The 25,682-nt window shown below is 49.1% G+C and overlaps 1 protein-coding gene across 1 annotated transcript in view; it reads right to left on the bottom strand.

Annotated features, from left to right (window-relative positions):
• LOC143955453 (uncharacterized) overlaps positions 1 to 25,682 on the bottom strand; it is a 274,185-nt gene that overhangs the window by 109,212 nt on the left and 139,291 nt on the right. The window lies entirely within an intron of this gene.

Raw genomic sequence — 25,682 nt, 5'->3', positions numbered from 1 at the left:
GACCGCTATCGGTCCACAATAGATAGGGTTGACGTGCACCACTGCTGACCGCTGCCCTATACTGCAGCAGTCCTTCAGCGGTATAGGGACTGACGTACAGTCTGCTAAAAACTAATACACAACCTGCTTGGTCCACAAAAGTTCTTATAAGGACTGGTAACTTGGTATAGGGTGCTACGGTACATAGGCTTGAGTGCGGTACAGTCTGCTGTTCTGTAAGGACCGCTATCGGTCCACAATAGATAGGGTTGACGTGCACCACTGCTGACCGCTCACCTATACTGCAGCAGTCCTTCAGCGGTATAGGGACTGACGTACAGTCTGCTAAACACTAATACACAACCTGCTTGTTCCACAAAAGTTCTTATAAGGACTGGTAACTTGGTATAGGGTGCTACGGTACATAGGCTTGAGTGCGGTACAGTCTGCTGTTCTGTAAGGACCGCTATCGGTCCACAATAGATAGGGTTGACGTGCACCACTGCTGACCGCTCACCTATACTGCAGCAGTCCTTCAGCGGTATAGGGACTGACGTACAGTCTGCTAATCACTAACACACAACCTGCTTGTTCCACAAAAGTTCTTATAAGGACTGGTAACTTGGTATAGGGTGCTACGGTACATAGGCTTGAGTGCGGTACAGTCTGCTGTTCTGTAAGGACCGCTATCGGTCCACAATAGATAGGGTTGACGTGCACCACTGCTGACCGCTCACCTATACTGCAGCAGTCCTTCAGCGGTATAGGGACTGACGTACAGTCTGCTAAACACTAATACACAACCTGCTTGTTCCACAAAAGTTCTTATAAGGACTGGTAACTTGGTATAGGGTGCTACGGTACATAGGCTTGAGTGCGGTACAGTCTGCTGTTCTGTAAGGACCGCTATCGGTCCACAATAGATAGGGTTGACGTGCACCACTGCTGACCGCTGCCCTATACTGCAGCAGTCCTTCAGCGGTATAGGGACTGACGTACAGTCTGCTAAACACTAATACACAACCTGCTTGGTCCACAAAAGTTCTTATAAGGACTGGTAACTTGGTATAGGGTGCTACGGTACATAGGCTTGAGTGCGGTACAGTCTGCTGTTCTGTAAGGACCGCTATCGGTCCACAATAGATAGGGTTGACGTGCACCACTGCTGACCGCTCACCTATACTGCAGCAGTCCTTCAGCGGTATAGGGACTGACGTACAGTCTGCTAATCACTAACACACAACCTGCTTGTTCCACAAAAGTTCTTATAAGGACTGGTAACTTGGTATAGGGTGCTACGGTACATAGGCTTGAGTGCGGTACAGTCTGCTGTTCTGTAAGGACCGCTATCGGTCCACAATAGATAGGGTTGACGTGCACCACTGCTGACCGCTGCCCTATACTGCAGCAGTCCTTCAGCGGTATAGGGACTGACGTACAGTCTGCTAAACACTAATACACAACCTGCTTGGTCCACAAAAGTTCTTATAAGGACTGGTAACTTGGTATAGGGTGCTACGGTACATAGGCTTGAGTGCGGTACAGTCTGCTGTTCTGTAAGGACCGCTATCGGTCCACAATAGATAGGGTTGACGTGCACCACTGCTGACCGCTGCCCTATACTGCAGCAGTCCTTCAGCGGTATAGGGACTGACGTACAGTCTGCTAATCACTAACACACAACCTGCTTGTTCCACAAAAGTTCTTATAAGGACTGGTAACTTGGTATAGGGTGCTACGGTACATAGGCTTGAGTGCGGTACAGTCTGCTGTTCTGTAAGGACCGCTATCGGTCCACAATAGATAGGGTTGACGTGCACCACTGCTGACCGCTGCCCTATACTGCAGCAGTCCTTCAGCGGTATAGGGACTGACGTACAGTCTGCTAATCACTAACACACAACCTGCTTGTTCCACAAAAGTTCTTATAAGGACTGGTAACTTGGTATAGGGTGCTACGGTACATAGGCTTGAGTGCGGTACAGTCTGCTGTTCTGTAAGGACCGCTATCGGTCCACAATAGATAGGGTTGACGTGCACCACTGCTGACCGCTGCCCTATACTGCAGCAGTCCTTCAGCGGTATAGGGACTGACGTACAGTCTGCTAAAAACTAATACACAACCTGCTTGGTCCACAAAAGTTCTTATAAGGACTGGTAACTTGGTATAGGGTGCTACGGTACATAGGCTTGAGTGCGGTACAGTCTGCTGTTCTGTAAGGACCGCTATCGGTCCACAATAGATAGGGTTGACGTGCACCACTGCTGACCGCTCACCTATACTGCAGCAGTCCTTCAGCGGTATAGGGACTGACGTACAGTCTGCTAAACACTAATACACAACCTGCTTGTTCCACAAAAGTTCTTATAAGGACTGGTAACTTGGTATAGGGTGCTACGGTACATAGGCTTGAGTGCGGTACAGTCTGCTGTTCTGTAAGGACCGCTATCGGTCCACAATAGATAGGGTTGACGTGCACCACTGCTGACCGCTCACCTATACTGCAGCAGTCCTTCAGCGGTATAGGGACTGACGTACAGTCTGCTAATCACTAACACACAACCTGCTTGTTCCACAAAAGTTCTTATAAGGACTGGTAACTTGGTATAGGGTGCTACGGTACATAGGCTTGAGTGCGGTACAGTCTGCTGTTCTGTAAGGACCGCTATCGGTCCACAATAGATAGGGTTGACGTGCACCACTGCTGACCGCTCACCTATACTGCAGCAGTCCTTCAGCGGTATAGGGACTGACGTACAGTCTGCTAAACACTAATACACAACCTGCTTGTTCCACAAAAGTTCTTATAAGGACTGGTAACTTGGTATAGGGTGCTACGGTACATAGGCTTGAGTGCGGTACAGTCTGCTGTTCTGTAAGGACCGCTATCGGTCCACAATAGATAGGGTTGACGTGCACCACTGCTGACCGCTGCCCTATACTGCAGCAGTCCTTCAGCGGTATAGGGACTGACGTACAGTCTGCTAAACACTAATACACAACCTGCTTGGTCCACAAAAGTTCTTATAAGGACTGGTAACTTGGTATAGGGTGCTACGGTACATAGGCTTGAGTGCGGTACAGTCTGCTGTTCTGTAAGGACCGCTATCGGTCCACAATAGATAGGGTTGACGTGCACCACTGCTGACCGCTCACCTATACTGCAGCAGTCCTTCAGCGGTATAGGGACTGACGTACAGTCTGCTAATCACTAACACACAACCTGCTTGTTCCACAAAAGTTCTTATAAGGACTGGTAACTTGGTATAGGGTGCTACGGTACATAGGCTTGAGTGCGGTACAGTCTGCTGTTCTGTAAGGACCGCTATCGGTCCACAATAGATAGGGTTGACGTGCACCACTGCTGACCGCTGCCCTATACTGCAGCAGTCCTTCAGCGGTATAGGGACTGACGTACAGTCTGCTAAACACTAATACACAACCTGCTTGGTCCACAAAAGTTCTTATAAGGACTGGTAACTTGGTATAGGGTGCTACGGTACATAGGCTTGAGTGCGGTACAGTCTGCTGTTCTGTAAGGACCGCTATCGGTCCACAATAGATAGGGTTGACGTGCACCACTGCTGACCGCTGCCCTATACTGCAGCAGTCCTTCAGCGGTATAGGGACTGACGTACAGTCTGCTAATCACTAACACACAACCTGCTTGTTCCACAAAAGTTCTTATAAGGACTGGTAACTTGGTATAGGGTGCTACGGTACATAGGCTTGAGTGCGGTACAGTCTGCTGTTCTGTAAGGACCGCTATCGGTCCACAATAGATAGGGTTGACGTGCACCACTGCTGACCGCTGCCCTATACTGCAGCAGTCCTTCAGCGGTATAGGGACTGACGTACAGTCTGCTAAAAACTAATACACAACCTGCTTGGTCCACAAAAGTTCTTATAAGGACTGGTAACTTGGTATAGGGTGCTACGGTACATAGGCTTGAGTGCGGTACAGTCTGCTGTTCTGTAAGGACCGCTATCGGTCCACAATAGATAGGGTTGACGTGCACCACTGCTGACCGCTCACCTATACTGCAGCAGTCCTTCAGCGGTATAGGGACTGACGTACAGTCTGCTAAACACTAATACACAACCTGCTTGTTCCACAAAAGTTCTTATAAGGACTGGTAACTTGGTATAGGGTGCTACGGTACATAGGCTTGAGTGCGGTACAGTCTGCTGTTCTGTAAGGACCGCTATCGGTCCACAATAGATAGGGTTGACGTGCACCACTGCTGACCGCTGCCCTATACTGCAGCAGTCCTTCAGCGGTATAGGGACTGACGTACAGTCTGCTAAACACTAATACACAACCTGCTTGGTCCACAAAAGTTCTTATAAGGACTGGTAACTTGGTATAGGGTGCTACGGTACATAGGCTTGAGTGCGGTACAGTCTGCTGTTCTGTAAGGACCGCTATCGGTCCACAATAGATAGGGTTGACGTGCACCACTGCTGACCGCTGCCCTATACTGCAGCAGTCCTTCAGCGGTATAGGGACTGACGTACAGTCTGCTAAACACTAATACACAACCTGCTTGGTCCACAAAAGTTCTTATAAGGACTGGTAACTTGGTATAGGGTGCTACGGTACATAGGCTTGAGTGCGGTACAGTCTGCTGTTCTGTAAGGACCGCTATAGGTCCACAATAGATAGGGTTGACGTGCACCACTGCTGACCGCTCACCTATACTGCAGCAGTCCTTCAGCGGTATAGGGACTAAGAGTTTTGTCACAGGGTCATTTAAAAAATGACATGCAGAGGAAGAGGCAGGCCCTTCCGCAGGGGTGGTAGGGGTAGGGCAGGAGCAACAGGCTTGAGCCAAAGTGGGAAGTTGCAGAAGGTGCGTTCAATTACTTTAAAGGATGCACCAGACTTGGTTGAGTGGCTCGCTCAGCCTTACTCTTCTGCACCCTCCTCATCCTCTCGATCTGCACCCTCTTCTTCACTCTCTGCTATGTGCACCCCCAAAGACACTACCACCAACAACACGACCACCACCACCACCACCACATACCTTCCGCTTGAGTCACTGGAATTATTTTCCGATCCATATCAAGAGGACATTTCTGATGCGCAGCCACTCTTGGTATTGGATCAGGAAGAGGAGGTAGCAACAAGCGCTACTCAGCAGTCTGACGCCAGTACCCAGATCAGCCCAAGGAGGAGGTTGGTCCCCGGTGTTGCTGCCTACTCCGAGATCTCTACTTATAGCGGTGGGGAAGGTGACGTTGATGATGACGTGTCTAGTGATGTCACGTGGGTGCCCACAAGAGAGGAAGAGGAGGGGAGTTCAGAGGGAGATATGGACCAGCAGATAGGGAGGAGAAGCAGCAATGACTTACATTGCACAGCAGGGACAAAGCAGACTGCAAATGTATCAGGAGCGAGTCATCGACCATGTACGGTCACATCTGGCGCTCCCAGGACACCGGCACATGGCTCCGCAGTGTGGGCTTTTTTTAACGTGTCCGCTGCTGACAATAGCGTTGCCATCTGCAATCTTTGCAGTCAACGCGTTAGTCGCGGTAAGCCCAATACTCACCTAGGGACGACCGCCTTAAGAAGGCACATGAGCAGCCATCACCGAGCCCAGTGGGAGCAACGGAACACACAAAGCCACACTGCAGGCTCTCACCGTCCAGCCTCGTCTTCTACTTCTCCTTCTCCTCTCTCCTCACAATTGTCCTCCACTCCACCTTCCATCACGCCAAGCTCACATTTTTCTGCAAAAAGGCAGGCTTCCGTGGGCCTAATGTTTGAGCGTAAAAAAATGATGATGCCGGATAACCCTCTTGCCCAACGGTTGGCGGCTGGCTTGTCAGAACTCATAGCCCGCCAACTACTGCCATATAAACTGGTGGACTCGGAGGCCTTTCGCAAATTTGTGGCCATTGGAACACCACAATGGAAGGTCCCAGGAAGGAAGTATTTCTCAGAGAAGGGCATCCCAGAGCTATATGGCCATGTTCAGCGGCAAGTGAATGTATCTCTGGCACACAGTGTCGGTGCCAAGATACATCTGACCACAGACACGTGGTCTAGCAAACACGGGCAGGGAAGGTATATCAGTTTTACTGCCCACTGGGTGAACCTTCTGACGGCCGTCAAGCATGTAACCCGTGGCACCCGTGTAGATTTGGTTTTACCGCCACGGATTGCATGCAGGCCTGACTCTTCTTCTCCTCCTCCTACTCCATCCTCCTCCCTCTCCTCCTCAGCTGCCTCCTCCTTTTCCGCTGCTAGCGTCTCTTCCACTGCACCGCCCAAGCTCCCCAGAACCTATTCCACATGCCAGGTGAGACGTTGCCATGCCGTGCTGCGTCTGTTGTGCCTGGAAGCAAAGAGCCACACTGGCCCGGCACTCCTTTCAGCTTTGCGTTCACAGGCAGATGAGTGGCTAACACCGCTCAATTTGACAGTTGGTAAAGTGGTGTGTGACAACGGTGCCAATCTGCTTAGCGCATTGAAACAGGGCAAAATCACGCACGTGCCGTGCATGGCACACGTCTTAAACTTGGTCGTGCAGCGATTCCTTGTCAAATACCCTGGGGTCCAGGACATCTTGCGGCAGGCAAGGAAAATCTCGGCCCATTTCAGAAGATCTTACACGGCCATGGCTCGCCTTGCTGACATTCAGCGGCGACACCATCTGCCGGTCAGACGTCTTATTTGCGATTGCCCGACGCGATGGAACTCAACCTTCTATATGCTTGATAGGCTGCTCCAGCAGAAACGTGCAGTTAACGTCTACCTGTATGAACTCTGCGAAAGAAACGGTTCTGGGGAGCTGGGTTTTTTTTCACCGCGCCAGTGGCTGCTCATGCGCGACACATGCAGACTTCTGCGGCCATTTGAGGAGATCACCAAACTGGTCAGTCGCAGCCATGGCGCCATCAGTGACATGGTACCTTATGCCTTCTTTCTGGAGCGTGCATTGCGTCGTGTCATTGATCAGGCTGTGGAGGAGCAGGAGCGGGAAGATGAGGAAGTCGCAATGCTGGATGAATTCCCAGGGGGGGCTACTCTATCTGAGACAAGTCAACAACAGGAGTCTGATGAGGAGTCAGAGGAGGATGGTGCCGGGGCGGATGAGCAGGAGCAAGAAGAGCATGCTTTAAACCTTTCTGGGATCCCTGTTGTGCGAGGATGGGGAGAGGAGAATGAAGAGGACGACATTATCCTGGATGATGAGCAGGAGCCAGGCCACCACACCGCTTCCACTTTAGTGCAAATGGGGGCCTTCATGCTCCAGTGTTTTAATAGGGACCCCCGTATAAAAAGCATGAGGGTCAAGGACCAGTACTGGGTGGCAACGTACTTAGACCCCCGGTACAAACACAAAATGGCGGAAATGTTACCGCCGTCGCAGAGGGCTGTCAGAATGCAGCACTTCCAGGCCTTGCTTCGAGAAATGCTGCATTCTGCTTTTGCGTGCGCTGGCAGAGGAGCAATTCCCACTCCCAGAGAAGGATTTGCGGGTACCAATCCAACAGCGCCTGCAAGAAGAGGCCGGTTTGAAGATGTGTTGGTGACTTCGGATATGAGGTCATTCTTTCAGCCGACCCATCGACAGGTGTCATCCGGATCCAGCATCAGGGAACGCCTAGACCGTCAGGTGTCCGACTACATTGGGTTAACGGCCGATGTGGACGCTCTGAGGAGTGATGAACCCCTAGACTACTGGGTGGGCAGGCTTGACCTCTGGCCAGAGCTTGCCCAATTTGCAATCGAACTGTTGGCTTGCCCCTCATCCAGTGTCCTGTCCGAAAGGACGTTCAGCGCAGCAGGGGGGATTGTGACCGATAAGCGTACTCGCCTAGCTCACCACAGTGTTAACTACCTCACATTTCTAAAAATGAATGAGGCATGGATCTCGGAGGAATTCAACACATGTGACCAGTAGACCATGTATATGTCTATAAACTATTTTTTTAATCAAGCACACAGACCTTCTTAATTCATTTGGCTCACTTCCTTGACCCAAAAAAGCACACCGTACTATATGCCCCTACCCTCCTCTTTGAAGAGGTTGAGCGGTGTCATATTTCTACTGGGGCTGCTTATGATATCCCTGTGCTGTGCTGACTTCCTCCTGGGGGTTCTTATTATGAAGGGATCACACTATCCCTGTGCTGTGCTGACTTCCTCCTGGGGGTTCTTATTATGAGGGGATCACACCATCCCTGTGCTGTGCTGACTTCCTCCTGGGGCTGCTTACGGTGCTGCTGTCAGTGCTGTATGTCACGGTGCTGCTGTCAGCGCTGTATGTCACGGTGCTGCTGTCAGCGCTGTATGTCACGGTGCTGCTGTCAGCGCTGTATGTCACGGTGCTGCTGTCAGCGCTGTATGTCACGGTGCTGCTGTCAGCGCTGTATGTCACGGTGCTGCTGTCAGCGCTGTATGTCACGGTGCTGCTGTCAGCGCTGTATGTCACGGTGCTGCTGTCAGCGCTGTATGTCACGGTGCTGCTGTCAGCGCTGTATGTCACGGTGCTGCTGTCAGCGCTGTATGTCACGGTGCTGCTGTCAGCGCTGTATGTCACGGTGCTGCTGTCAGTGCTCTGTATTACGGTGCTGCTGTCAGATGCCTCTATCACGGTGCATGTGTCATTCCGGTATGTCACGCTGCTGGTGATCATCTCCTGCACCCTCTTCTTTGCCTACCCTGGTCCCTGACCTTCCCTCTCCTCCATTGCCTTCATTAGCTCCATAGTCCTGAATTGTTAGAACAATTTCCCAAATAAAATAAAAATGCTTGTAGTTATCGATCCCAAATTCACCTCATACATGTATTATGTCATTGTCCAGATGGTGGGACTACGTTTTACCCCCTAATAATTACCACGTGGCCGCAAATTCGACATGAAGGTTTGCAAAGTTCGCCTCCCATTGAAGTCAATGGGGCCCGCGGCGAACGGTCGGTTTCGCGAACGTTTGGGTCCGTTCGCATTTCGCGTTCGCGAAACGTCCCGTCGGAAGTTCGTCCATCACTAATACCAAACAACATAATTGAACAAATCAACACAGAGCTGGCAGACAGAACCAGGTCAAAGACTTCCATTCACCTGGCACAACACCATTCTATAATGCCCCAACACCTCTATGACAACAAACATCTGAACAAACAAGGGGTCAGTCACCTGGCAAGAGAATTCAAAGACATTGTTCTTGAGAGAACTCACAGACCTGAGCATGGCACAACCCATTCTCAGACAGACACAATTAAAACTGCAAGACCCCAAACCTCGCCACTAATACAATACAGCAACAATACGCTTAGCCAAAAAACAGGTCCACGAAGATGGCAAGAATGGAGCAAACCACCCACCCCAAGATGGATGTCAAGATCACTACAGAGAAGAGAAAAGGAGGAGATAAGAACCCTCCTGAGCACATTATGCAATAAACTATGTGACAGCTAATAAAGCAAAAAAAGATAACAATCACCCATAACCCGATTTGTCCCAGGAAATTTACCCATTACAAGGTATATAAATACACAAACAATAAATGACATCATTAGTAATCAGTAGCTGGAACATTCAAGGTCTGAATGCGTCAGCCTTCGGATCCAAAGTAAATGATCCAGATTTCAAGCAAAGACTATGTGAGACGGACATAGAAATCCTCCTGGAAACATGGAGCCGGGCACAGGATGAATCATCAGTACCTACTGGCTATAGGGAATTCTCCGTCCCCGCACAGAAAGATAGGAGCATCAAACAGGGTCGGTGTTCAGGAGGAATACTTGTCTGGTATAAGGAGGAGCTGCATGGGAACATCAGTGCAATTAAAAAAGGTGAGAGCCACATCTGGCTAAGAATAAACAGCTCCATTCTTACCTCTCAGTCAGACATCTACCTGTGTGCAGCATACATCGCCCCAGCAGAGTCCCCATATTTCACACCAGACACCTATGAGGTGCTGCAAAGTGAGGCTATCCACTTCCAATCCCTGGGACGAGTGCTCATCTGTGGAGACCTCAATGCTAGGACAGGAAGGGAAAAGGACTATACAAGCTCTGAGGGCAACACGTACATAGCAGGCCATGCAAATTACGATCATGAGTCGATACAGATACAGAGAAACAGCTATGACAGCACAACCAACAAAAATGGAAGAAAATTGCTGAATTTGTGTTGCAGTCTGGGCCTCAACATCCTCAATGGCCGTACCAAGGGGGACTCTCTAGGAATGTACACATTTAGCTCCCATGTAGGCAGTAGTGTGGTAGACTATGACATCACAGATATGAACCCCACACTCATCAATGGTTTTACAGTCACCCCACAAACACACCTGTCAGACCACAACCAACTACTGCTATACATCAAATCTTCTAGCAAACCATCACCAAAACTCCACCGGGCTTCTCTCTGCAACCTGTCGCCATCATTTAAATGGTCCAAACAGTCTACCACAAAATACAGAGAGGCAACTGACAGACCTGACATTAGGAAACAGCTTGAAAACTTCCAAAACAACACCTATGAGATAAGCCCGCGAGGTGTGAACCAGGCAACAAAGGACTTCCATAAAATACTACACACTATCGCAGAGACAGCACAGCTGAGAAAAGCCAACTACAAGAAACCATCCAACAAACAATCCAACAAATGGTTTGACAAAGAATGCAAAGAATTAAGGAACACCTTACGGACAGTCTCCAATAACAAACACAGAGACCCCGACAACACTGACCTAAGGATAGCCCATGGCACCCTGCAGAAAAAATACAAACAAACCCTTAAAAAGAAAAAGCAAAACCTCATCTCCAAACACCTGCAACAGCTGGAAGAGGCACTTCAGGAAAACTCTTTCTGGGAAATATGGAAGAATATTGGCTCAGCACCCAGGAAAAACAACCTCCACATTCAAAATGGCGACATCTGGCTCAACTACTTTAAGAACCTCTACAAAGGTATTCCAGAGGAGGCTCTAACTGTAGAACAAAAAGACATTATCAAAAGACTAAATGATATGGAGGAAAAATTTAAGGACTTCCAGAACCCCCTCGATGTACCGGTTACACCTCAAGAAATTAGGGAGAAAACCCAAAACCTGCAAACCAAAAAATCCAGCGGGATGGATGGAATCCTGCCAGAGATGATTAAACACGGCTCCTCAGATGTACACGCTGCAATATGCAAAGTGTTCAATCTGGTCCTGAGTGCTGGTTACTACCCTAAAGTATGGAACCAAGGCCTCATAACTCCCATCCATAAGAGTGGAGACCAGTACGATCCAGCCAACTACAGAGGGATATGTGTCAGCAGCACACTAGGAAAACTATTCAACAGTATCCTCAACAAACGGATCCTCAACTTCCTCACACAACACAATGTCCTCAGCAGAAGTCAGGCAGGGTTCATGCTAAACCATCGCACTACAGACCACATCTACACCCTGCACAACCTCATCAAGAACCATGTCCACAATACAAAACAGGGAAAGATATTTGCCTGCTTTGTGGACTTTAAGAAGGCATTTGACTCCGTGTGGCACCCAGGCCTGTTCCTCAAACTACTGGAGAGTGGAATAGGAGGGAAAACATACGATGTTATTAAGAGTTCATACACTGAGAACAGCTGCAGCGTAAAGGTGAATGGGAAAAGAACCAAACATTTCCGGCAGGCCCGAGGAGTTAGACAGGGCTGCAGCCTAAGTCCAACCCTCTTCAACATCTACATCAATGAACTGGCTGCAGCTCTAGAGTCCTCCCCAGAACCAGGACTGAGTCTACACGACACCAAGGTGAAGTTCCTGCTGTATGCGGATGACCTCTTACTTCTGTCACCAACAGAGAAAGGCCTACAAGACAGCCTGGAAGTGCTAGAAAAATACAGTGCCACATGGGCACTACCAATCAACTCAAGCAAAACAAAAATCATGGTGTTCCAAAAGAAAAATACAAAACAAACAAAGAGCCCTCCCTTTAAATTAAACAATTGCACTGTTGATGAAACTAACAGCTACACGTACCTCGGCCTAGAAATTACCAAATCAGGAAGTTTCAAGCCAGCCATAGAGGCACTAAAAGACAAGGCACGCAGAGCCTACTATGCCATCAGGAGACAGCTGTACCACCTAAAACCACCAGTGAGAGTCTGGCTCAGAATATTTGATAGCGTCATCACTCCAATTCTTCTTTATGGCAGTGAAGTTTGGGGTCCTGTCACCTACCCAGACCAATCCAAATGGGACCCCAGCCCAACAGAAACATTCCATCTGGAATTCTGCAAACACCTCCTCCAAGTCCATCGGAGCACCTCCAACAGTGCTTGCCGATCCGAGTTGGGCAGATTTCCTTTACTTCTCGCAGTACAGAAGAGGGCGCTATCATATTGGGACCACCTACAAAACAGCAGTCCCAACTCATACCACCATAAAGCCTTACTGAACAGTAAGGACCAGTCCAAACCATGTGGCCTGCAACAACTCATCACCTTGTCTATTCCAAACTCTCAACAATGCGGCCTGACAAAATCTCAAATAAAAAACATAATGAATGACTACAAAGAAAAATATGTTGGAGAATGGAGAAACGAAATAACAAACTCCAAAAACTAACTGTTTACCAGTCATTACAGAGAGAATACAAACTGGCCCCATACCTGGAGGTGCTACAAGACCCCAAAGACAGACAGACCCTGAGCCTGTACAGACTGAGCGCCCACAGCCTGGAAATCCAGTTAGGACGGCAGAGACAGACCTACAAGCCCCGGGAGAGTAGACTGTGCCAGCAATGTGACCAGGGGGTCCTGGAGGATGAGGACCACTTCCTGCTACATTGCCCAAAGTACTCATCAGTGAGGGACACTCACCTCCACAGACTCTCAACTCTCATCCCGGACTTCACTTCTACAGAAGAGAAGAGGAAACTCCAATTTCTACTGGGAGAAGAGGAGCAAATGGTGAAGATAGCTGCCCGATTTGTGACAGCGTGTCACCGACTGAGAGGGACCTGAAAGACTAAGGACTTAAAAACCCTTTACAGAGACTTATGCCCATTCCCCTTTATATTACCCACTACCCCTCCCCCCTTTCCCTATACAAACTAAATTGCTTTGGCAATGCTAACATGTATTTGGTCATGCCAATAAAGCTTATTTGAATTTGAATTTGAATTTGAATTTGAGAGTAGTGATGGACGAACTTCCGACGGGACGTTTCGCGAACGCGAAACGCGAACGGACACAAACGTTCGCGAAAACGACCGTTCGCCGCGGGCTCCATTGACTTCAATGGGAGGCGAATTTCGCAAACCTTTAGGTCGAATTTGCGGCCACGGGGTAATTATTAGGGGGTAGCACGTAGTCCCACCACCTGGACAATAGCATAATACATGTATGAGGTGAATTTGGGATCGATAACTACAAGCATTTTTTTTTTATTTGGGAAATTGTTCTGACAATTCAGGACTATGGAGCTAATGAAGGCAATGGAGGAGAGGGAAGGTCAGGGACCAGGGTAGGCAAACAAGAGGGTGCAGGAGATACAGAGCACTGACAGCAGCACCGTAATACAGAGCACTGACATCAGCACCGTGACATACAGCGCTGACAGCAGCACCGTGACATACAGCGCTGACAGCAGCTCCGTGACATACAGCGCTGACAGCAGCTCCGTGACATACAGCGCTGACAGCAGCTCCGTGACATACAGCGCTGACAGCAGCTCCGTGACATACAGCGCTGACAGCAGCTCCGTGACATACAGCACTGACAGCAGCTCCGTGACATACAGCGCTGACAGCAGCTCCGTGACATACAGCGCTGACAGCAGCACCGTGACATACAGCGCTGACAGCAGCTCCGTGACATACAGCGCTGACAGCAGCTCCGTGACATACAGCGCTGACAGCAGCTCCGTGACATACAGCGCTGACAGCAGCTCCGTGACATACAGCGCTGACAGCAGCTCCGTGACATACAGCGCTGACAGCAGCTCCGTGACATACAGCGCTGACAGCAGCTCCGTGACATACAGCGCTGACAGCAGCTCCGTGACATACAGCGCTGACAGCAGCACCGTAAGCAGCCCCAGGAGGAAGTCAGCACAGCACAGGGATGGTGTGATCCCCTCATAATAAGAACCCCCAGGAGGAAGTCAGCACAGCACAGGGATGGTGGGAGCCCCTCATAATAAGAACACCCAGGAGGAAGTCAGCACAGCACAGGGATGGTGGGAACCCCTCATAATAAGCAGCCCCAGTAGAAATATGACACCGCTCAACCTCTTCAAAGAGGAGGGTAGGGGCATATAGTACGGTGTGCTTTTTTGGGTCAGGGAAGTGAGCCAAATGAATTAAGAAGGTCTGTGTGCTTGATTCCAAAAATTGTTTATAGACATATACATGGTCTACTGATCACATGTGTTGAATTCCTCCGAGATCCATGCCTCATTCATTTTTAGAAATGTGAGGTAGTTAACACTGTCGTGAGCTAGGCGAGTACGCTTATCGGTCACAATCCCCCCTGCTGCGCTGAACGTCCTTTCGGACAGGACACTGGATGAGGGGCAAGCCAACAGTTCGATTGCAAATTGGGCAAGCTCTGGCCAGAGGTCAAGCCTGCCCACCCAGTAGTCTAGGGGTTCATCACTCCTCAGAGCGTCCACATCGGCCGTTAACCCAATGTAGTCGGACACCTGACGGTCTAGGCGTTCCCTGATGCTGGATCCGGATGACACCTGTCGATGGGTCGGCTGAAAGAATGACCTCATATCCGAAGTCACCAACACATCTTCAAACCGGCCTCTTCTTGCAGGCGCTGTTGGATTGGTACCCGCAAATCCTTCTCTGGGAGTGGGAATTGCTCCTCTGCCAGCGCACGCAAAAGCAGAATGCAGCATTTCTCGAAGCAAGGCCTGGAAGTGCTGCATTCTGACAGCCCTCTGCGACGGCGGTAACATTTCCGCCATTTTGTGTTTGTACCGGGGATCTAAGTACGTTGCCACCCAGTACTGGTCCTTGACCCTCATGCTTTTTATACGGGGGTCCCTATTAAAACACTGGAGCATGAAGGCCCCCATTTGCACTCAAGCGGAAGGTATGTGGTGGTGGTGGTGTTGTTGGTGGTAGTGTCTTTGGGGGTGCACATAGCAGAGAGTGAAGAAGAGGGTGCAGATCGAGAGGATGAGGAGGGTGCAGAAGAATAAGGCTGAGTGAGCCACTCAACCAAGTCTGGTGCGTCCTTTAAAGTAATTGAACGCACCTTCTGCAACTTCCCACTTTGGCTCAAGGCTGTTGCTCCTGCCCTACCCCTACCACCCCTGCGGAAGGGCCTGCCTCTTCCTCTGCCTGTCATTTTTTAAATCACCCTGTGACAAAACTCTTAGTCCCTATACCGCTGAAGGACTGCTGCAGTATAGGGCAGCGGTCAGCAGTAGTGCACGTCAACCCTATGTATTGTGGACCGATAGCGGTCCTTACAGAACAGCAGACTGTACTGCACTCAGGCCTATGTACCGTAGCACCCTATACCAAGTTACCAGTCCTTATAAAAACTTTTGTGGACCAAGCAGGTTGTGTGTTAGTGTTTAGCAGACTGTGCGTCAGTCCCTATACCGCTGAAGGACTGCTGCAGTATAGGGCAGCGGTCAGCAGTAGTGCACGGCAACCCTATGTATTGTGGACCGATAGCGGTCCTTACAGAACAGCAGACTGTAACGCACTCAGGCCTATGTACCGTAGCACCCTATACCAAGTTACCAGTCCTTATAAGAACTTTTGTGGACCAAGCAGGTTGTGTGTTAGTGATTAGCAGACTGTACGTCAGTCCCTATACCAATGAAGGACTGCTGCAGTATAGGGCAGCGGTCAGCAGTAGTGCACGGCAACCCTATGTATTGTGGACCGATAGCGGTCCTTACAGAACAGCAGACTGTACTGCACTCAGGCCTATGTACCGTAGCACCCTATACCAAGTTACCAGTCCTTATAAGAACTTTTGTGGACCAAGCAGGTTGTGTATTAGTGTTTAGCAGACTGTGCGTCAGTCCCTATACCGCTGAAGGACTGCTGCAGTATAGGGCAGCGGTCAGCAGTAGTGCACGGCAACCCTATGTATTGTGGACCGATAGCAGTCCTTACAGAACAGCAGACTGTACTGCACTCAGGCCTATGTACCGTAGCACCCTATACCAAGTTACCAGTCCTTATAAGAACTTTTGTGGACCAAGCAGGTTGTGTGTTAGTGTTTAGCAGACTGTGCGTCAGTCCCTATACCGCTGAAGGACTGCTGCAGTATAGGGCAGCGGTCAGCAGTAGTGCACGTCAACCCTATGTATTGTGGACCGATAGCGGTCCTTACAGAACAGCAGACTGTAACGCACTCAGGCCTATGTACCGTAGCACCCTATACCAAGTTACCAGTCCTTATAAGAACTTTTGTGGACCAAGCAGGTTGTGTATTAGTGTTTAGCAGACTGTGCGTCAGTCCCTATACCGCTGAAGGACTGCTGCAGTATAGGGCAGCGGTCAGCAGTAGTGCACGGCAACCCTATGTATTGTGGACCGATAGCGGTCCTTACAGAACAGCAGACTGTACCGCACCCAAGCCTATGTACCGTAGCACCCTAGACAGACCAAGTTACCAGTCCTGATAAAGAGCTTTGTGGAACAAGTGAGTTGTGAATGATTAGCAGACTGCAGCAGAAGGGCAGCAGTCAAGTATAATATTCTTTCTATATTTGGAAGAAAGAATATTATACGTGTACAAGCCTATTACCGTACCACTGATACCAGTCCTGAAAAGAACCTTTGTGGAACTAATAGTAACAGCAAGTCTTTAAAATTATCCTCACTGCCTGACACACTGCTTCCTGCCTGTCCCTATACAAATTGGCAAAAAAGAGTAGGCTGGAACGATTAGCTGGAACAGCTCTTTTGTGGACCTGATAGTAACAGCTAATGATGATGATGATGATGATGATGAAGAAAGACTAATCTGGCTGAGCTGTCCCTAAAATAGCAGCATACAGCGCTCTGTCCCTTTATCTAAACTGACAAAAGAAACTCAGGCTGCTGACCTAACACCTATACCAGTCCTGAAAAGAACTTTTGTGTACCAAATAGCTAGCGTTTTCTCTGTCCCTACTCCACACAGGATCCTTTCCCTACAGTGACAGAAGAAAGAATGTAAAATGGCCACCGGATCGGGTGTATTTATAGGTTAGGGGGAATGTCCAAGTGTCCATGAGCTGTCATGTCTCAATTGGTTGTCCTGTAACACATGATAAACGTGTCACGAAAGGTTAAAGTTCTTGTATACATTAAACACGTAAGTCCGCCGGGGCGAACGACGGAAAAAGGCGTTCGAACCCGCGGACGGCGAAAGTCGGAAATTCGCCGCGAAACGACCGCCGGGCGAAACGTTCGTCCATCACTATTTGAGAGAGAGAGAGAGAAGGAGAGGGAGAGAAGGAGAGAGAGAGAGAGAGAGAGAGAGAGAGAAGGAGAGAGAGAGAAGGAGAGAGAGAGAGAGAGAGAGAGAGAGAGAGAGAGAGAAGGAGAGAGAGAGAGAGAGAGAGAGAAGGAGAGAGAGAGAGAAGGAGAGAGAGAGAGAGAGAGAGAGAGGAGAGAGAGAGAGAGAGAGAGAGAGGAGAGAGAGAGAGAGAGAGAGAGAGAGAAGGAGAGAGAGAGAGAGAGAGAGAGAGAGAGAGAGAGAGAGAGATTTTTATATATATAAATGTACTCATATAAAAACTAAAATAAAATGTTTACATAATATATATATTTTGTGTATGAGTGTGTGTATATATATATATATTTTTTTTTATAAATATTTTTTATTATATTTACAATTTTTTTTACATTTATTTATTTATTTATTATTTATTTATTATTATTTTAAAAATATAATGCAAATTTTTCATAGCACGTTACAAGATGTGGACAATACTTACCTTTCCTGTAACTCCAGCGCTGCTCTCTGCTCTGCGAGTCTCCGGTCTGTTGTTTTATGTAATGATTATCTCAGTTGCCATAACAACGGGGCAGGACTTCCTAAGACGCCGCCCGTTGTGATGGCAACCTGAGTTGTTGTTGGCGCTCGAGTTGTTTCATCTGCGCATGCGCGAGATCGGCGATTAAAGGGGCGGTGCATGCTGGGACATCAGCAGCACAGTGTCCCGGGAAGACAATGCCTGGGGGCTTCACATGCCCCTCAGGCAATATGGAAAACGCCAGGAGACGTTTTTATAAAGTGTTTACAATACGGAAAAACGGCAGCAGGAGCATTAGAAAAAAGTAAAAGTAAGTAAAATAATTATAAAATGTACTCCTTGCCATTTCCCCCCCCCCCCCTAAAAAATAACGGCGGTGGAACCCCGCTTTAAGAGTGAGTTCTAACCACAAATTACAATGGCCAGAATAGGCAACATCTGTTATTCAGCCGGGGAAGGTACTCGCTGTATTATCTTTCAGGGAATGTTTAGAACTCAACGAATGTCACACGGCCAGAATGAATTTCTTCACACATCACCTCTCTAATATAGCATTTTATAATAATACTTTGATGTGTGTCTTTAAGGAAATCTGTTGTCCGTTGTACTGACCTTCCTTTTTAGAACAACTTCATTACAGTGAGAAGAAGACAGACAAAATTCATACCAAACCAAAGGGCCTGGTATGGATTGGGGGGAACCCCATGTTGACCCCCTTTTGTTTATTGTCTTTAACTCTTGTTTTTGCGGTATTTACCGAGCATTTTTGCGTAAAATACTGCATAAAGTAATAGTGAATTAACATTTTCAGGATCACATGCGGTACTGCGCTTCTGGTGCTCGCCACCTCACCAGGAAGTACTGCACTGCTGGTTCTCACTAGTGATGGACGAACTTCCGACGGGACGTTTCGTGAACGCGGATGGCGAACGCGGCCGATAGTTCGCGAACCGTAACGTTCGCGGCGGGCCCCATTGACTTCAACTTCGCAAACCTACAGGTCAAATTTGCAGCCACAAAATAATTATTAGCTGTGCAAACATAGTCCCACCACATGGCCAATGACATAATACATGTATGAGGTGAATTTGGGATCGACAACTACAAGCATTCTTTTTTTAATATGTGAAATTGTTCTGACAATTCAGGACTGTGGAGCGCATGAAGGCAATGGAGGAGAGGGAAGGTCAGGGTAGGCAAAGAAGAGGGTGCAGGAGATGATCACCAGCACCGTGATATAGAGCACTGACACCTGCACCGTGATAGAGTCATCTGACACCAGCACCGTGATAGAAAGCACTGACATCAGCAGCGTAACATAAAGCACTAACACCAGCACCGTGATATACAGCACTGACAACAGCACCGTGATAGAGAGCACTGACATCAGCAGCGTGACATACAGCAATGACACCTGCACCGTGATGGAGTCATCTGACAACAGCACCGTGATAGAGAGCACTGACATCAGCAGCGTGACATAAAGCACTAACACCAGCACTGTGATATACAGCACTGACAGCAGCACCGTGATAGAGAGTACTGACATCAGCACCGTGATATACAGCACTGACACCTGCACCGTAAGCAGCCCCAGGAGGAAGTCAGCATAGCACAGGGATGGTGGGAGCCCCTCATAATGAGCATATCACAGGGATGGTGGGAGCCCCTCATAATGAGCATAGCACAGGGATGGTGGAAGCCCCTCATAATATGCACAGCAGAGGTACAGCCCCAGGAGGAAGTCAGCACAGCACAGGGATGGTGGGAGCCCCTCATAATAAGCAGCCCCAGGAGGATGTCAGCATAGCACAGGGATGGTGAGAGCCCCTCATAATAAGCAGCCCCAGGAGGAAGTCAGCACAGCACAGGGATGGTGGGAGCCCCTCATAATAAGCAGCCCCAGGAGGATGTCAGCATAGCACAGGGATGGTGGGAGCCCCTCATAATAAGCAGCCCCAGGAGGAAGTCAGCACAGCACAGGGATGGTGGGAGCCCCTCATAATAAGCAGCCCCAGGAGGAAGTCAGCCCAGCACAGGGATGGTGGGAGCCCCTCATAATGAGCATAGCACAGGGATGGTGGGAGCCCCTCATAATGAGCATAGCACAGGGATGGTGGGAGCCCCTCATAATATGCACAGCAGAGGTACAGCCCCAGGGGGAAGTCAGCACAGCACAGGGATGGTGGGAGCCCCTCAAAATAAGCAGCCCCAGGAGGAAGTCAAGTATGTGCAAGTATTTTATACGTGTATTACACAACTATATACTACACACCAAATAGTACACCTATACCAGTCCTTAAGGACCTTTGTGGAACAAGTAGCTAGGGATTAGAAAACTGTACCTCAGTCCCTATACTGATAAAGGACTGCTGCAGTATAGGGCAGCAGTCAGCAGTAGTGCACCTCAACCCTATGTATTGTGGACCTATACCAGTCCTTACGGAATAGCAGACTGTACCTCACTCAACCCTATGTACTGTAGCACCCTACACCAGGTTACCAGTCCTTATAAGGACCTTTGTGGAACAAGTAGGTTGTGTGTGACTGATTAGCAGACTGTACGTCAGTCCCTATACTGATGAAGGACTGCTGCAGTATAGGGCAGCAGTCAGCAGTAGTGCACCTCAACCCTATGTATTGTGGACCTATACCAGTCCTTATAGAATAGCAGACTGTACCTCACTCAACCCTATGTACTGTAGCACCCTACACCAGGTTACCAGTCCTTATAAGGACCTTTGTGAAACAAGTAGGTTGTGACTGATTAGCAGACTGCAGCAGAAGGGCAGCAGTCAAGTATAATATTCTTTCTATATTTGGAAGAAAGAATATTATACGTGTACAAGCCTATTACCATACCACTGATACCAGTCCTGAAAAGAACCTTTGTGGACCTAATATAGTAACAGCTACTGATTAAACTGACCCTCACTGCCTCACACACTGCTTCCTGCCTGTCCCTATATAAACTGACAAAACAGAGGCTACTGGAACAATAACTGGAATAGCACTTTTGTGGACCTGATAGTAACAGCTAATGATTAAACTGGCTGTCCCTGCAGCACACCGTCCTGTCCCTTTCTCTACACTGACAAAAGACACTCAGGCTGCTGCAACAATCACTAGCACAGAAAACCTATATAAACCTAACACCTATACCAGTCCTGAAAATAACTTTTGTGCACCAAATAGCTAGCGATTTGGGTCACTGCAATCTCTCCCTGCTCCACACAGCAACCTCTCCCTATAGTGACTGAAGAAAGAATGTAAAATGGCCGCCGGATCGCGTCTATTTATAAGTTAGGGGGAATGTCCAAGTGTCCATGTGCTGTAATGTCTCAATTGGCTGTCCTGTACCCCATGATGGATGTGTCATCATAGGTCAAAGTTCTTTTACACAGTAAACACGGAAGTCCGTCGGGCGAACGGCGCCAATAGTCCGCCGATCGGGCGGACCGCGAACAGCCGAAATTCGCCGCAAAACGACCGCCGGGCGAACCGTTCGGCCATCACTAGTTCTCACCACTTCACCAGGATGTACTGCACTGCTGGTTCTCGCCACTAGTGATGGCCGAACGGTTCGCCCGGCGGTTGTTTTGTGGCGAATTTCGGCTGTTCGCGGTCCGCTCGTTCGCTCGACTATTGGCGTCGTTCGCCCCGGCGGACTTACGTGTTTAATGTGTAAAAGAACTTTGACCTATGATGACACATCCATCATGGGGTACAGGACAGCCAATTGAGACATTACAGCACATGGACACTTGGACATTCCCCCTAACCTATAAATACACCCGATCCGGCGGCCATTTTACATTCTTTCTTCTGTCACTATAGGGAGAGGTTGCTGTTTGGAGCAGGGACAGATAAATCGCTAGCTATTTGGTACACAAAAGTTCTTTTCAGGACTGGTATAGGTGTTAGGTGTATATAGGTTTGCTGTGCTACTGATTTTTGCAGCAGCCTGAGTGTCTTTTGTCAGTTTAGAGAAAGGGACAGAGCGCTGTGTGCTGCTATTTTAGGGACAGCCAGATTAGTCATCATCATCATCATCATCATCATCATCATCATCATCATTAGCTGTTACTATCAGGTCCACAAAAGAGCTATTCCAGTAACCAGTAATTGTTCCAGTCTCCTCTTTTTTGCCACTTTGTATAGGGACAGGAAGGAAGCAGTGTGTCAGGCAGTGAGGGTCAGTTTAAAGAGTTGCTGTTACTATTAGTTCCACAAAGGTTCTTTTCAGGACTGGTATCAGTGGTATGGTAATAGGCTTGTACACGTATAATATTCTTTCTTCCAAATATAAAAAGAATATTATACTTGACTGCTGCCCTTCTGCTGCAGTCTGCTAATCATTCACAACTCACTTGTTCCACAAAGCTCTTTATCAGGACTGGTAACTTGGTCTGTGTAGGGTATTACAGTACATAGGGTTGAGTGAGGTACAGTCTGCTGTTCTGTAAGGACCGCTATCGGTCCACAATAGATAGGGTTGAGGTGCACCACTGCTGACCGCTGCCCTATACTGCAGCAGTCCTTCATTGGTATAGGGACTGACGTACAGTCTGCTAATCACTAACACACAACCTGCTTGGTCCACAAAAGTTCTTATAAGGACTGGTAACTTGGTCTAGGGTGCTACAGTACATAGGGTTGAGTGTGGTACAGGCTGCTGTTCTGTAAGGACCGCTATTGGTCCACAATAGATAGGGTTGAGGTGCACCACTGCTGACCGCTGCCCTATACTGCAGCAGTCCTTCATTGGTATAGGGACTGAAGTACAGTCTGCTAATCACTAACACACAACCTGCTTGGTCCACAAAAGTTCTTATAAGGACTGGTAACTTGGTCTAGGGTGCTACAGTACATAGGGTTGAGTGAGGTACAGTCTGCTATTCTATAAGGACTGTTATCGGTCCACAATACATAGGGTTGAGGTGCACCACTGCTGACCGCTGCCCTATACTGCAGCAGTCCTTCATTGGTATAGGGACTGACGTACAGTCTGCTAATCACTAACACACAACCTGCTTGGTCCACAAAAGTTCTTATAAGGACTGGTAACCTGGTGTAGGGTGCTACAGTACATAGGGTTGAGTGCGGTACAGTCTGCTGTTCTGTAAGGACCGCTATCGGTCCACAATAGATAGGGTTGAGGTGCACCACTGCTGACCGCTGCCCTATACTGCAGCAGTCCTTCAGCGGTATAGGGACTAAGAGTTTTGTCACAGGGTGATTTAAAAAATGACAGGCAGAGGAAGAGGCAGGCCCTTCCGCAGGGGTGGTAGGGGTAGGGCAGGAGCAACAGCCTTGAGCCAAAGTGGGAAGTTGCAGAAGGTGTGTTCAATTACTTTAAAGGACACACCAGACTTGGTTGAGTGGCTCGCTCAGCCTTACTCTTCTGCACCCTCCTCATCCTCTCGATCTGCACCCTCTTCTTCACTCTCTGCTATGTGCACCCCCAAAGACACTACCACCAACAACACCACCACCACCACCACCACCACATCCCTTTCCGCTTGAGTCACAGGAATTATTTTCCGATCCATATCAAGAGGACATTTCTGATGCGCAGCCACTCTTGGTATTGGATCAGGAAGAGGAGGTAGCAACAAGCGCTACTCAGCAGTCTGGCGACAGTACCCAGATCAGCCCAAGGAGGAGGTTGGTCCCGGGTGTTGGTGCCTACTCCGAGATCTCTACTTATAGCGGTGGGGAAGGTGACGTTGATGATGACGTGTCTAGTGATGTCACGTGGGTGCCCACAAGAGAGGAAGAGGAGGGGAGTTCAGAGGGAGATATGGACCAGCAGATAGGGAGGAGAAGCAGGAATAACTTACATTGCACAGGAGGGACAAAGCAGACTGTAAATGTATCAGGAGCGAGTCATCGACCATGTACGGTCACATCTGGCGCTCCCAGGACACCGGCACATGGCTCCGCAGTGTGGGCTTTTTTTAATGTGTCCGCTGCTGACAATAGCGTTGCCATCTGCAATCTTTGCAGTCAACGCATTAGTCGCGGTAAGCCCAACACTCACCTAGGGACGACCGCCTTAAGAAGGCACATGAGCAGCCATCACCGAGCTGAGTGGGAGCAACGGAACACACAAAGCCACACTGCAGGCTCTCACCGTCCAGCCTCGTCTTCTCCTTCTCCTCTCTCCTCACAATTGTCCTCCACTCCACCTTCCATCACGCCAAGCTCACATTTTTCTGCAAAAAGGCAGGCTTCCGTGGGCCTAATGTTCGAGCGTAAAAAAATGATGACGCCGGATAACCCTCTTGCCCAACGGTTGACGGCTGGCTTGTCAGAACTGATAGCCCGCCAACTACTGCCATATAAACTGGTGGACTCGGAGGCCTTTCGCAAATTTGTGGCCATTGGAACACCACAATGGAAGGTCCCAGGAAGGAAGTATTTCTCACAGAAGGGCATCCCAGAGCTATATGGCCATGTTCAGCGGCAAGTGAATGTATCTCTGGCACACAGTGTCGGTGCCAAGATACATCTGACCACAGACACGTGGTCTAGCAAACACGGGCAGGGAAGGTATATCACTTTTACTGCCCACTGGGTGAACCTTCTGACGGCCGTCAAGCATGTAACCCGTGGCACCCGTGTAGATTTGGTTTTACCGCCACGGATTGCATGCAGGCCTATCTCTTCTTCTCCTCCTCCTACTCCATCCTCCTCCCTCTCCTCCTCAGCTGCCTCCTCCTTTTCTGCTGCTAGCGTCTCTTCCACTGCGCCGCCCAAGCTCCCCAGAACCTATTCCACATGCCAGGTGAGACGTTGCCATGCCGTGCTGCGTCTGTTGTGCCTGGAAGCCAAGAGCCACACTGGCCCGGCACTCCTTTCAGCTTTGCGTTCACAGGCAGATCAGTGGCTAACACCGCTTAATTTGACAGTTGGTAAAGTGGTGTGTGACAACGTGCCAATCTGCTTAGCGCATTGAAACAGGGCAAAATCACGCACGTGCCATGCATGGCACACATCTTAAACTTGGTCGTGCAGCGATTCCTTGTCAAATACCCTGGGGTCCAGGACATCTTGCGGCCGGCAAGGAAAATCTTGGCCCATTTCAGAAGATCTTACACGGCCATGGCTCGCCTTGCTGACATTCAGCGGCGAAACAATCTGCCGGTCATACGTCTTATTTGCGATTGCCCGACGCGATGGAACTCAACCTTCTATATGCTTGATAGGCTGCTCCAGCAGAAACGTGCAGTTAACGTCTACCTGTATGAACTCTGCGGCAGAAACGGTTCTGGGAGCTGGGTTTTTTTTCACCGCGTCAGTGGCTGCTCATGCGCGACGCATGCAGACTTCTGCGGCCATTTGAGGAGATCACCAAACTGGTCAGTCGCAGCCATGGAGCCATCAGTGACATGGTACCTTATGCCTTCTTTATGGAGCGTGCATTGCGTCGTGTCATTGATCAAGCTGTGGAGGAGCAGGAGCGGGAAGATGAGGAAGTCGCAATGCTGGATGAATTCCCAGGGTGGCCTACTCTATCTGAGACAAGTCAACAACAGGAGTCTGATGAGGAGTCATAGGAGGATGGTGCCGGGGCGGATGAGGAGGAGCAAGAAGAGCATGCTTTAAACCTTTCTGGGATCCCTGTTGTGCGTGGATGGGGAGAGGAGAATGAAGAGGACGACATTATCCTGGATGATGAGCAGGAGCCAGGCCACCACACCGCTTCCACTTTAGTGCAAATGGGGGCCTTCATGCTCCA

Source organism: Lithobates pipiens, unplaced genomic scaffold (genome assembly GCF_037356315.1).
Source record: "Lithobates pipiens isolate NorthernLeopardFrog02 unplaced genomic scaffold, aLitPip1_a1.2 Scaffold_35, whole genome shotgun sequence".
Taxonomy (NCBI): domain Eukaryota; kingdom Metazoa; phylum Chordata; class Amphibia; order Anura; family Ranidae; genus Lithobates; species Lithobates pipiens.
This window is presented reverse-complemented; position numbering and strand designations above follow the sequence as displayed.